Source organism: Mirounga angustirostris, unplaced genomic scaffold, assembly GCF_029215605.1.
Source record: "Mirounga angustirostris isolate CCGP_5_RB_7025 unplaced genomic scaffold, mMirAng1.0.hap1 SCAF_14, whole genome shotgun sequence".
In the NCBI taxonomy this organism is placed as follows: domain Eukaryota; kingdom Metazoa; phylum Chordata; class Mammalia; order Carnivora; family Phocidae; genus Mirounga; species Mirounga angustirostris.
The window spans coordinates 83,353,991-83,366,563 of NW_026991722.1; the positions used below are offsets into that span (position 1 = coordinate 83,353,991).

General features: G+C 43.1%; 1 pseudogene; it reads left to right on the forward strand.

Annotated features, from left to right (window-relative positions):
* Positions 1 to 11,614: 11,614 nt before the first annotated feature.
* LOC123853356 (U2 spliceosomal RNA) lies at positions 11,615 to 11,793 on the forward strand (annotated as a pseudogene).
* Positions 11,794 to 12,573: the final 780 nt, after the last annotated feature.

The following is a 12,573-nucleotide window of genomic DNA, read 5'->3' on the forward strand; positions in this document are numbered from 1 at the left end:
GGGGGCTTGGGCTGAGCCGGAGAAGTCCCCGAGCCAGGCCCAGAATGAATTGAGCTCTTTCTTTTCTTCTTTTTTTTTTTTTTTAAAGGTTTTATTTATTTGACAGAGAGAAAGACAGCCAGAGAGGGAACACAAGCAGGGAGAGTGGGAGAGGGAGAAGCAGGCTTCCTGCGGAGCAGGGAGCCCGATGTGGGGCTCGATCCCAGGACTCTGGGATCATGACCTGAGCCGAAGGCAGACGCTTAACGACTGAGCCACCCAGGCGCCCGAGCTCTTTCTTTTCTAAGAGCAAGGGGAAACACACCCTTGATTTACTGCTTTGTTCCTTAGATCCAGGTGAAGTTCCCCTTATCCCCAGGATGTGCAAAAAATAGCAGAGATCGGTGTTAGGAATTCAAAGCTGCCCTCATCCCAACTCCCTCAACAAAATGCCAGAAAGATTTTTCTTCTCTTTTTTTGTTAATGGCAAAAATAAGATTTTGCCACTCATTGAAATCATAGGTATGGAGCACGTTTGGGGAACCCATGACTATGGGGAGGAGATTGGGTTTTGGAAACACGGACATATAAGGTGTGCGGAGGGGGCAGGAGCAGTGGATGGATGGCTGCACAGGCCAATCCAGGTTTTGTGGGAGGGATAAAATCAGAAGATGCACATAAAGTGCCAAGTCCAGAGTCCGCAACGTAGGGGCTGATGTGGGGCGCCTGGGTGGCTCAGTCGGTTAAGTGCCTGCCTTCGGCTCAGGTCATGATCCCGAGTCCTGGGATTGAGTCCCAGGTCAGGCTCCCTGCTCGGCGGGAAGTGTGCTTCTCCTGATCCCTCTACCCCTACCCCCCTGCTTGTGCTCTCTTTTGTGCTCTCTCTCTCAAATTAATAAAATCTTTAAAACAGAAACAAAAACAAAACATAGGGTCTGATGTGTCAAGGATACTGTGGGTTTCTTTATGGTTTTGTTTGTTTGTTTGCTTTGCCATTTTTATTCCATCTTGTTCAAGGCAAGTATTTTTTCATTCGTACAAATTTGTTTAATTAAAAAAAAAGTCATCTCATCTGTATCAGGATCAATCATTTACTGCCTTTCCAGCCTCCTATTTTCCAGAAAGAAGCAATGTAATGCAGTGAAAATCAAGATTTATAAACGTGGGATTGATTTTACTATTCTCCGAATTTTGTCCTCTTCTATTACTCACTCTGCCTACTCAGATTATTGTAAGGGCTTCCAGTCCAGTCTTTATATTACTACTGGTTTTATTATTTAATACTTCCAAAGGACTAATTCACTGAGTTTCCAGGTTCCAGGGTGGTTGAGAGAATTTCAGGTGATGATGCATATCTAAAGCACTCAGCATAGTCCCTGGCATATATAAGCAATACATTAATGTTAGTAATCATCTGATTCAGAAGAGTAAGCCAACTTGGCACCCAGTTCAGTCTCAAAGCACTTTTATTTACCCTACTTTTCCCCCAAACCACTTAGAACCCACTGCTACCAATGCCCATGTTTAATTAATTAGAGATAAGAAACATAACAACAGCGAACAGTGTTAGCGCATCCCCCGATGCCTGGTACTGCGCTAGGCGCTTCAGCTTCTTTAATACTTTTAAATAAAGCTAGTGACAGTCTCTGCAGAAAAGGGTGCAGGGTTCCCGCTGGAGCACAGCGTACCTTCTGCAACATCGGCCTCCCCTCCGGAAGACCAGAGGGGGCGCTAGAGGAGCGGGTCAGCATCCCTCCTGGAGGCTGGCGGGCGCTGGTTGGACGCCTTGCGGAGGGTGCGCACGTTTGGATACAGGTTTTCATTTCTCTCTCTCTCTTTTTTTCTTCCGTTTTCATTTCTCTTGAGCGTCTGTTGGGAGTGGGATTGCTGGGTCACACGGTAACACTGTTTCACTATTTGACCACCTCCCGGCCGGACCATTTACTTGAGGATCGCGCTGCAGTGGATGAGGGCTCCGATGGCTCCCAGTCATCGCCAAAGCTTGTCGTCATCATCGGTCTTTTCGATTATAAGTCACCCCCTAGTGGTTGTGAAGTGATATCTCCTTGTGGTTCTCATTTGTCTTTTCCTTAGGGCTAACCGCCTTGAACATCTTTTCATGAGCTTGATGTCTATTTCTGTATCTTCTTTGAGGAAACTGTTCAGTTCATTTGCCCATTTAGAAAAATCGGGTTTTGCAAACTGAGGGTTGCTGGAGGGGAGGGGGGTGGGAGGAATGGGGTGGCTGGGTGATGGACATTGGGGAGGGTATGTGCTATGGTGAGTGCTGTGAATTATGTAAGACTGATGAATCACAGACCTGTACCTCTGGAACAAATAATACAGTATATGTTAAAAAAAAAAAAAGAAGAAGAAGAAGAAGATAGTAGGAAGGGAAAAATGAAGGGGGGGGGAAATCGGAGGGGGAGACGAACCATGAGAGACTATGGACTCTGAGAAACAAACAGGGTTTTAGAGGGGAGGGGGTGGGGGGATGGGCTAGCCCAGTGATGGGTATTAAGGAGGGCACGTATTGCATGGAGCACTGGGTGTTATACGCAAACAATGAATCATGGAACACTACATCAAAAACTAATGATGTACTGTATGGTGACTAACATAATAAAATAAAATTTAAAACAATCGGGTTTTGTTTATTTTACAACGATGCTTTTTATACGGAGCTCCTCCCACTTCCTTTCTCTTCTTCAATCCTCTTACCCATTCTTGTACATTGCATGTTTTTTCATTCTGGGTCTGAATTTGAAACGACTTTATTTATAGGTCACTTTTTTATCATAATCCTTTACAAGCTTGGATTGTGATTTTTTTTTAATTGAAGTCTTTTTATAATTGAGTGGTAGTAGTTCTTTATATATTCTAGGTACAGGTTTCTTATCAGATACATGATTTTCAATTTTTTCTCTATATTGTAGGTTGTCTTTTTCACTTTTCATTTTTTTAAAAGATTTTATTTGACAGAGAGAGACAGTGAAAGAGGGAACACAAGCAGGGGGAGTGGGAGAAGGAGAAGCAGGCTTCCCGCAGAGCAAGGAGCCCGATGCGGGGCTTGATCCCAGGACCCTGGGATCATGACCTGAGGGGAAAGCAGAAGATTAACAACTGAGCCACCCAGGCGCCCCTCTTTTTCACTTTTTAAATCATGTCCTTTGAATCACAAAAGTTTTTAATTTTGCTAATGTCTAATTTACACACAACGGAGTCTTACTAGTTAAAAATTATTTAGACCTTAAGTCACATTCTCATCAATATTTTGGTTCTATAAATTAAAAGCCAACTTTGAAAGGGTTAGGGAAAGATTTAAATTAGTTCTAGATCAGAAAAAGTACATCAGGGGGCACCTGGCTGGCTCAGTCGGTAGAGCATGAGACTCTTGATCTTAGGGTTGAGTTTGAGCCCCACGTTGGATGTAGAGATTACTTGGAAATGAAATCTTAAAAGAAAAAAGTTCATTACAGAAGATATTTGCAAATGACATATCAGATAAAGGGCTAGTATCCAAAATCTATAAAGAACTCATCAAACTCAACACCCAAAGAACAAAGAATCCAATCAAGAAATGGGCAGAAGACATGAACAGACATTTTTCCAAAGAAGACATCCAAATGGCCAACAGACACATGAAAAAGTGCTCAATATCGCTCGGCATCAGGGAAATCCAAATCAAAACTTCAATGAGATACCACCTCACACCAGTGAGAATGGCTAAAATTAACAAGTCAGGAAACGACAGATGTGGGTGGGGATGTGGAGAATGGGGAACCCTCCTACACTGTTGGTGGGAATGCAGGCTGGTGCAGCCACTCTGGAAAACAGTATGGAGGTTCCTCAAAAAGTTGAAAATAGAGCTACCCTATGATCCAGCAATTGCACTACTGGGTATTTACCCCAAAGATACAAAAGTAGGGACCCGAAGGGGTACGTGCACCCCAATGTTTATAGCAGCAATGTCCACAATAGCCAAACTGTGGAAAGAGCCAAGATGTCCATCGACAGATGAATGGATAAAGAAGATGTGGTATATATATACAATGGAATATTATGCAGCCATCAAAAGGAATGAGATCTTGCCATTTGCAACGATGTGGATGGAACTGGAGGGTATTATGTTGAGTGAAATAAGTCAAACAGAGAAAGACATGTATCATATGATCTCACTGATATGAGGAATTCTTAATTGTAGGAAACAAACTGAGGGTTGCTGGAGTGGGGGGTGGGATGGGAGGGATGGGGTGACTGGGTGATAGACACTGGGGAGGGTATGTGCTCTGGTAAGCGCTGTGAATTGTGCAAGACTGTTGAATCTCAGATCTGTACCTCTGAAACAAATAATGCAATATATGTTAAGAAAAAAAAAAAAGAAGAAGAAGAAGGTAGCAGGAGGGGAAGAACGAAGCAGGGAAAATCGGAGGGGTAGATGAACCATGAGAGACGATGGACTCTGAAAAACAAACTGAGGGTTCTAGAGGGGAGGGGGGTGGGAGGATGGGTTAGCCTGGTGGTGGGTATTGAGGAGGGCACATTCTGCATGGAGCACTGGGTGTTATGCACAAACAATGAATCATGGAACACTTCATCTAAAACTAATGATGTAATGTATGGGGATTAACATAAGAATAATAAATAAATAAATAAATAAATAAATAAATAAATAAATAAATAAATAAATAAGAAGAAAAAAAAAGTTCATAACAGACAAGTCATTCTCCTTTTGAAATCCTCTGGTGGTTTCCCACCTCATGTCTGTGGTTAAACTACAGGCTTCTTCATGTGGTTGTGGATCAAGGTGTCTTTGATTTCAGCCTACCTCATCTCTCACTACTCTTCCTATGTTTTCATCTCTGTTGCCACTCCCCCAAATTTCCCAGCCTTCAGATCTTCTTGTGATGAGCTTACTACTCCATGCCTCACTCCCCCAGTCCAATACTGTCTGCTACAGGGAGTTGGACCTGAACTTGAGCTTACTGTCCAAAAGGCGCCTTCCATAGAAGGCAGAATGTGAGAGAGAAGTTCCTATGGAAGGCAGACCAATATTCCCTTGCTCACAGCTTGGTCTCGAGTGCCTATTGGGTTATTTGCTGAATGAAAGATTATTGAAGTTAATTGGAAAGATCTTGAGGTCAGTGGGTTTCTCTGATGATTATTTACATCTTTGTTGCCTGTGTTAAAGTAACATGAAGTACCGGGGTGATTCCCCATCTGTCTTTCTGGTGCCGAAGTCCAGCTCTTGCCAAAAAATTGCTCAAATGTAAAATTGAGTGTTTGAAACATTTTCCCGAGGGCAGAACCTTCTCATCTGGGTTCTTTCCTCCTATTGAACAGTGATGACTGGTGCACAGCCTTCTCAGTAGGACAGATGGCCAGGGAACATTTTTAGTTTGGTATGATTTAGCCACACCAAAGGCAGCAGGCCAGTCCTGATGGTACTGAGTCGGTCAGTCCTGGAACCACCCCTGTGTACACCTGATGACGGGTGTAAACTGGGTTTTCAGGGCACACACCTTCTTGCCTTTCATTCTTTGGTTCATGCTCTCTTGTTTCTCTCAGAGCATCTGAATATTCCTTAGTTATTTTTTTCTTATGTTCATTTTTTTCTTGTTTTCATGATACATCTTTTTTTCATCCCTGAATTTTTTTAAAGATTTATTTGAGAGAGAGCAAAAGAGCCCACAAGCAGGGGGGAGGGGCAGAGGGAGAGGGAGAAGCAGACACCCCACTCCCCGCTGAGCAGGGAGTCTGATGATGGATGATGTTGATGTGGGGCTCAATCCCAGAACCCCTGAGATCATGACCTGAGCTGAAGACAGCCACTTAACTGATTGATTGAGCCACCGAGGTGCCCCTCATCCTTGAATTTTTTTTAATAGGCTATTTTTTTTAAAGATTTTTATTTATCTGACAGAGAAAGACACAGCGAGAGAGGGAACACAAGCAGGGGGAGTGGGAGAGGGAGAAGCAGGCTCCCCGCCGAGCAGGGAGCCCGATGTGGGTTCGATCCCAGGACCCCGGGATCATGACCTGAGCTGAAGGCAGACACCTAACGACTGAGCCACCCAGGCGCCCCTTAATAGACTATTTTTAAGAGCAGTTTAGGCTTGTAGAAAAATTGTTGGGGCGCCTGGGTGGCTCAGTCGTTAGCGTCTGCCTTCGGCTCAGGTCACGATCCCAGGGTCCTGGGATCGAGCCCCGCATCGGGCTCCCTGCTCCACGGGAAGCCTGCTTCTCCCTCTCCCACTCCCCCTGCTTGTGTTCCCTCTCTCGCTATGTCTCTCTCTGTCGAATAAATAAATAAAATCTTTAAAAAAAAAAGAGAAAAATTGTTAAATAAACAGAGTTCCCATTTACCTTATCTTACTCACTCCCCAGACACAGTTACACCTATAATCTTTCATTTGTGTGGCACATTTATTATAATTGATGAATTGATATTGATACATTATTATTACCTAAAGTCCATAGTTTACATTAGGGTTCACTCAATATGCTGTATGGTTTATGGGTTTTGAGGAATTCATGGTGACGTGTATCCACATTATAGTATCAGACTGGATAGTCTCTCTGCCTTAAAAATCCCCTGCGCTCCACCTGCTCATCCCTTCCTCCCTCCCCCTAAACCCCTGGCAACCACTGATCCTTTTACTGTCTCCATAAGTTTGCCTTTTCCAGGATGTCCCATAGGTGGAATCATACAGTATGTAGCCTATTCAGACTGGCTTCTCTCACTTAGCGATATGCATTTAAGGTTCCCCCATGTCTTTTATGGCGTCATATCTTCCTGAATAATATTCCGTTGTATGGATGTAGCAGGGTTTGTTTGTTCATTCACCAATTAAAGGACATCTTGGTTGCTTCCAAGTGTGGGCAATTGTGACTAAGGCTGCTGTAAACATTCCTGCACAGGTTTGGTGTGGACATGAGTTTTCAGTTCACTTGGATAAATATAAAGGAGCACGACTGCGGAATCATACGGTAAGAGTATGTTTAAATTTTGTCACAAACTGCCATACTGTCTTCCAGAGTGTACCATTTTGTATTCCCAGCAGGATATGATGTTGAGCCTCTTTTCATATGCTTTTTTTTTTTTTAAAGATTTTATTTATTTGTTTGTCAGAGAGAGGGAGCGCGAGTACAAGGGGGGAGCGGCAGGCAGAGGGAGAGGGAGAAGCAGGCTCCCTGCTGAGCAAGGAGCCCGATGCGGGGCTCGATCCCAGGACCCTGGGATCATGACCTGAACCAAAGTCAGATACTTAACCAGCTGAGCCAACCAGGTGCCCCCAATATTCCTTTTTATATATCACATTTTCCTTACTTGTTCCTGGATCCTCACTCATTGTAGATTCCAGATAAGGGACCACATCTGTCTCACTGCTGGGTCCCCAGTCCCAACACTGTCACAGCCATAAGCAGATGTTCTCAAGAAAGATTCTTGGACACCTGGGTGGCTCAGTCGGTTAAGCACCTGCCTTCGGCTCAAGTCATGGTCCCGGGGTCCTGGGATGGAGCCCTGCCTCGGGCTCCCTGCTCAGTGGGGAGTCTGCTTCTCCCTCTCCTCCCAGCTCCTGCTCTCTCTTGCTGTCTCTGTCTCTCTCAACTAAATAAATAAAATCTTAAAAAAAAAAAATTCTAAAAAGAAGAAAGATTCTTTATTTTTGTTTTCTCTCAAAGAAACTGTCTTGAAATAATTTTAAAATTGCAGAAAAGTTGCAGGGGTGGCACAGGGAGCTCCTATAGACCCCCTTCCTAGGTTCTCCTATTGTTACCACCTCACATGACCATGGGACACTTGTCACAACAAAGAAAACAATGTTGTTTTAGTTCCATGAGCTAAACTCCAGACTTGATTTTGCCAATCTCCCCTTTATTGTCCTTTCCCAGTGCGGGACACACAACCTTAGGACACCATGCTGCATTTAGTTGTCACATTTACCCAATGTCTTCTGGTCTGAGACAGTTTCTCATTCTTTTTTTTTTTTTTTAAGATTTTATTTATTTATTTGAGAGAGAGAGAGAATGAGAGACAGAGAGCACGAGAGGGAAGAGGGTCAGAGGGAGAAGCAGACCCCCTGCTGAGCAGGGAGCCCGATGTGGGACTTGATCCCAGGACTCCAGGATCTTGACCTGAGCCGAAGGCAGTCGCTTAACCAACTGAGCCACCCAGGCGCCCTCACTCTTTTTTTTTTTTTTTAAGATTTTATTTATTTATTTGACAGAGACACAGCGAGAGAGAGAACACAAGCAGGGGGAGTGGGAGAGGGAGAAGCAGGCCCCCCGCGGAGCAGGGAGTGCGATGCTGGACTCGATCCCAGGACGCCGGGATCATGACCTGAGCTGAAGGCTGACGCTTAATGACTGAGTCACCCAGGCGCCCCTTGTTTCTCCTTCTTGTTTTTCATGACCTTGACAGTTTTGAAGGGTACTTACTGGCTAGCTGTTTTGTAGAATTAACCTCAGTTTGGGTTTGTCTGATGTTCTTCTCATGCGTAGGCTGGGGGTGTGGAATTTTGGAAAGAATACCACAGAGGTGAAGTGCTTTTGTGTCTTCTCATCTCTTCATAGCTGGTGAGATTCACATGACCTTACTGCTGACTTCTGTCACTCAGTTTAAGGTTCTGGGTGTCAGTCTGCTGCACTAAGTCACCGTTTCCCTCTGTTAGTTGGAAGCATGTTCTAAATCCAGCCCACCCTTGAGGTAGGGGATGGGGAGAATTCAACTTCACCTCCTGAACTGGGGTGTCTATTATCTGGATTTCTTTTAAAGGAAAATTTGCTTCTTCTCCCCCATTTGTGTGTTTGTTCATTTATTTATATCAATATAAACTCATGTACATTTATTTCATACTTTGGTTATAACGCCATGTTATTAAGAAATCTTTTTGAGGGGCGCCTGGGTGGCTCAGTCGGTGAAGCATCTGCCTCTGGCTCAGGTCATGATCCCAGGGTCCTGGGATCGAGTCCCATATCGGGCTGGCTGCTCAGCGGGGAGCCTGCTTCTCTCTCTCCCTCTGCCTGCCGCTCCTCCCCCTGCTTGTGCTCTCTCTTTCTCTCTGTCAAAGAAATCTTTAAAAAAATACTTTTGAATGACAAAAAATTTATGAAAATAAGCATCTCAGCAATACTCTGAGGTTGGTACCATTATTAGGCCCACTTTACAGGTGAGGAAACTGAGTCCTAATATCAAGATGACAGAGGCAAGATTTGAATCTGTCTGGGTCAAGCAAAAATTGCCTTAGCTCGCTTGCAGGAATTGCTCTCTGCTGGATAACAAACAAGCACTTTCCTCTCTCCAGACTTCAGAGGATCCAGAAGCATTCAGGCCTCCCCTTCCCAATGATCTTCTTCCCTAATCCTTACCCCAATTTTGCTCTATTAATTCATTTGTACTTTTATAAAGCCTCTCTCACCAGAATGCAGAACAAAAATCATACCTACCATTTTTGTGCACCAGTTATTTCTATCTTATAAGTTCCCTCCTTGTCTTAACCTCCTGGCATCCATTGTTTTATACTCTCTTAGTTCATGGGGGCACAGGACTTTACAGTTTATAAAGTGCTTTCCCACATCATCTGATCCTTGTGATGACCTTGTGAGGTAAGCATTACAACCAATGTGTTTCCCATTCTGTATGTGAGATGGATGAGGTCAATGAGCCTGAGAAGCTTGCCCAGGACCTATTGCTGCAAAGTGACAGACCCTGTAAGGCAGAAGGAAAAACATGTAGAGTGACTCAAAGGACACGAACAGCATGGGACATTTGGGCCAGTGCCCACTGTTCATTATAGAGTATTAGTGTATAACACGTTGGCGCCTATTCATATTTTCTATTCCTTTTGATTCATCCTTGGTAGGTTTTATGCTTCTAGAAATTTATCTATTTCTTCTAGGTTATCCAATTTGGTGGCATATAATTGTTTATAGTAGTACTTTCTTTTTTTTAAGATTTTATTTATTTGAGAGAGAATGAGAGAGAGAGAGCATGAGAGGGGGGAGGGTCTGAGGGAGAAGCAGACTCCCCGTCGAGCAGGGAGTCTGATGCGGGACTTGATCCGGGGACCCTGGGATCATGACCTGAGCCGAAGGCAGACGCTTAACCGACTGAGCCACCCAGATGCCCTATAGGAGTATTTTCTGACCGCGTGCATTTCTGTAGTGTCAGAAGCTAAAGGTTTGCCAGTTTTGTCTTATCTTTTAAAAATATATATACATTTTAAAGATGTATTTGTTTTTAGAGAGAGAGAGTGAGCATAAGCGGGAGGGGCAGAGGGAGGAGAGAGGATCTCAAGCAGACTCTACGCTGAGCTTAGAGCCTGGCACAGAGCCTGACGCAGGGCTTGATCTCACCACCCTGAGATCACAACCTGAGCTGAAACCAAGAGTCGGATGCTTAACCAACTGCACCACCCAGGTGCCCCGATATGTATATATTTAAGTTTATTTGTTTATGTATGTAATCTCTACGCCCAACATGGGGCTCGAACTCATGACCCCAAGATCAATAGTCACATGCTCTATTGACTGAGCCAGCCAGGTGCCCCTGCTTTATCTTTTTGAAAAACCAGCTCTTGGGGCGCCTGGGTGGCTCAGTCGTTAAGCGTCTGCCTTCAGCTCAGGTCATGATCCCAGGGTCCTGGGATCGAGCCCCGCATCGGGCTCCCTGCTCGGCGGGAAGCCTGCTTCTCCCTCTCCCTCTCCCACTCCCCCTGCTTGTGTTCCCTCTCTCACCGTGTCTCTCTCTGTCAAATAAATAAATAAAATCTTAAAAAAAAAAAAAAAAGAAAAACCAGCTCTTAGTTTCATTGATCTTTTTTATTGTTCTTCTGGTCTCGATTTCTTTTATTTCCATTCTGATCTTTGTTCTTCCCTTTCTTCTGCTAACTTTGGGCTTGGTTCCCTTGAGATAATAGAGTTAGGTTGTTTGAAATCTATTTTCTTCTTTGTTTTAGGTTTTAATTTATTTATTCATTTTAAAGAATCTCTACATCCAATGCAGGGCTCAAACTCATGACCCCGGGATCAAGAACCTCATGCTCTTCTGACTGAGCCAGCCGGGTGCCCCTTGCTTTCTTCTTTGACCCATTGGTTTTTCAGGAGTGTGTTGTTTAAGTTCTACACATTTGCAGATTTCCTCTGCTTTCTTCTTGCTGATTTCTAATTTCGTATCATTGTGGTCAGAAAGGATACCTGGTATGATTTTGGTCTTCTTAATTCTGTGAAGACTTATTTTGTATCTTATCCCATAGTCTACCCCGGATAATGTTCTGTGTCCACTTGGGACGAATGTGTATTCTGCTTTTGTTGGGATGGAATATTCTATAAATGGCTATTAGGTCCACATAGTCTGAAGTATGGTTCAAGTCCAATTTTCCCTTGTTGATTTTCTGTCTGGATGATCTATCCTTTGCTGAAAGTGGGGGTATTGAGGTCCCCTACTATTATTTAGTTGTCTATTTCTCCCTTCAAATCTGTTAATATTTGCTTAATATATTTAGGTGCTCTGATGTTGGATGTGTGTATAGTTAGAGCTGTTATATCTTCTTGATAAATTGACCCTTATTCATTGTATAATGTCTGTCTTTGTCTCTTGTTAACATTTTTTGGCTTCAAGTTTATTTTGTTTATTGCTTCTCAGCCTTTTGGCCATGAGCAAGTGTAATATCTGTTCTCATCAGTTTAAGGTCCATTTTGTCTGGTAAATGTATAGCACACCCCACTGTTTTTGGTTTCCACGTGCATGGGATATCTTTTTCCATCCCTTCATTTAAGACTGTGTCTGTCCTTAAAGCGAAGGTGAGTCTCTTGTCCGGCAGCGTATGGTTGCATCTTGTTTCTTAAATCCATCCATCCACCCTGTGCCTTTGGATCAGTGAATTCAATCCAGGTTGAAAATGAAAGGATGGAAAAATATATTCTGTGCAAATAATAAGAGCAGGAGTGGCTATGCTAAAATCACACCAAATAGACTTTAAATAAAAAATAGATCAGACTTACACATAAGAGCTAAACTATATAAATCTCCAAAGAAAAACTTAAATCTTCATGTGGATAAAAATCTTCATGGTCTTGGATTTGGCTGTGAATTCTTGCATATGGTGCCCAAAGCCACAGGCCATAAAAGGAAAAATAATAGGACTTTATCAAAATTAAAATCTTTCATGCTTCAAAGAACACCATCAAGAAAGGTCTAATACAGGCTACAGAATGGAAGATAATATTTGCAGATCATGTATCTGATAAGGCTTATTATCCAGAATATATAAAGAACACTGGCAACTCAACAATAAAATGTCAAATAACCAAATTTTTTAAACGAACGAAAGATTTGGATGTTGCTCCAAACAGGAGCGATTATCGATAAGCACTTATAAAAACATGTTCAAAATCATTAGTCATTAGGAAGATGAAAATTAAAACCACAGTGAGATACCATGCCATCCGTACTAATATGGATATAATTAAAAACAAACAAACAAACAAGTTTTGGGAATGATGTGGAGAAGTCAAAACCTTTATACATTGCTGGTGCAAATATAAAAAGGAAAATAGTTTGGCAGTTTCTCAAAAAATTAAACACAGAGT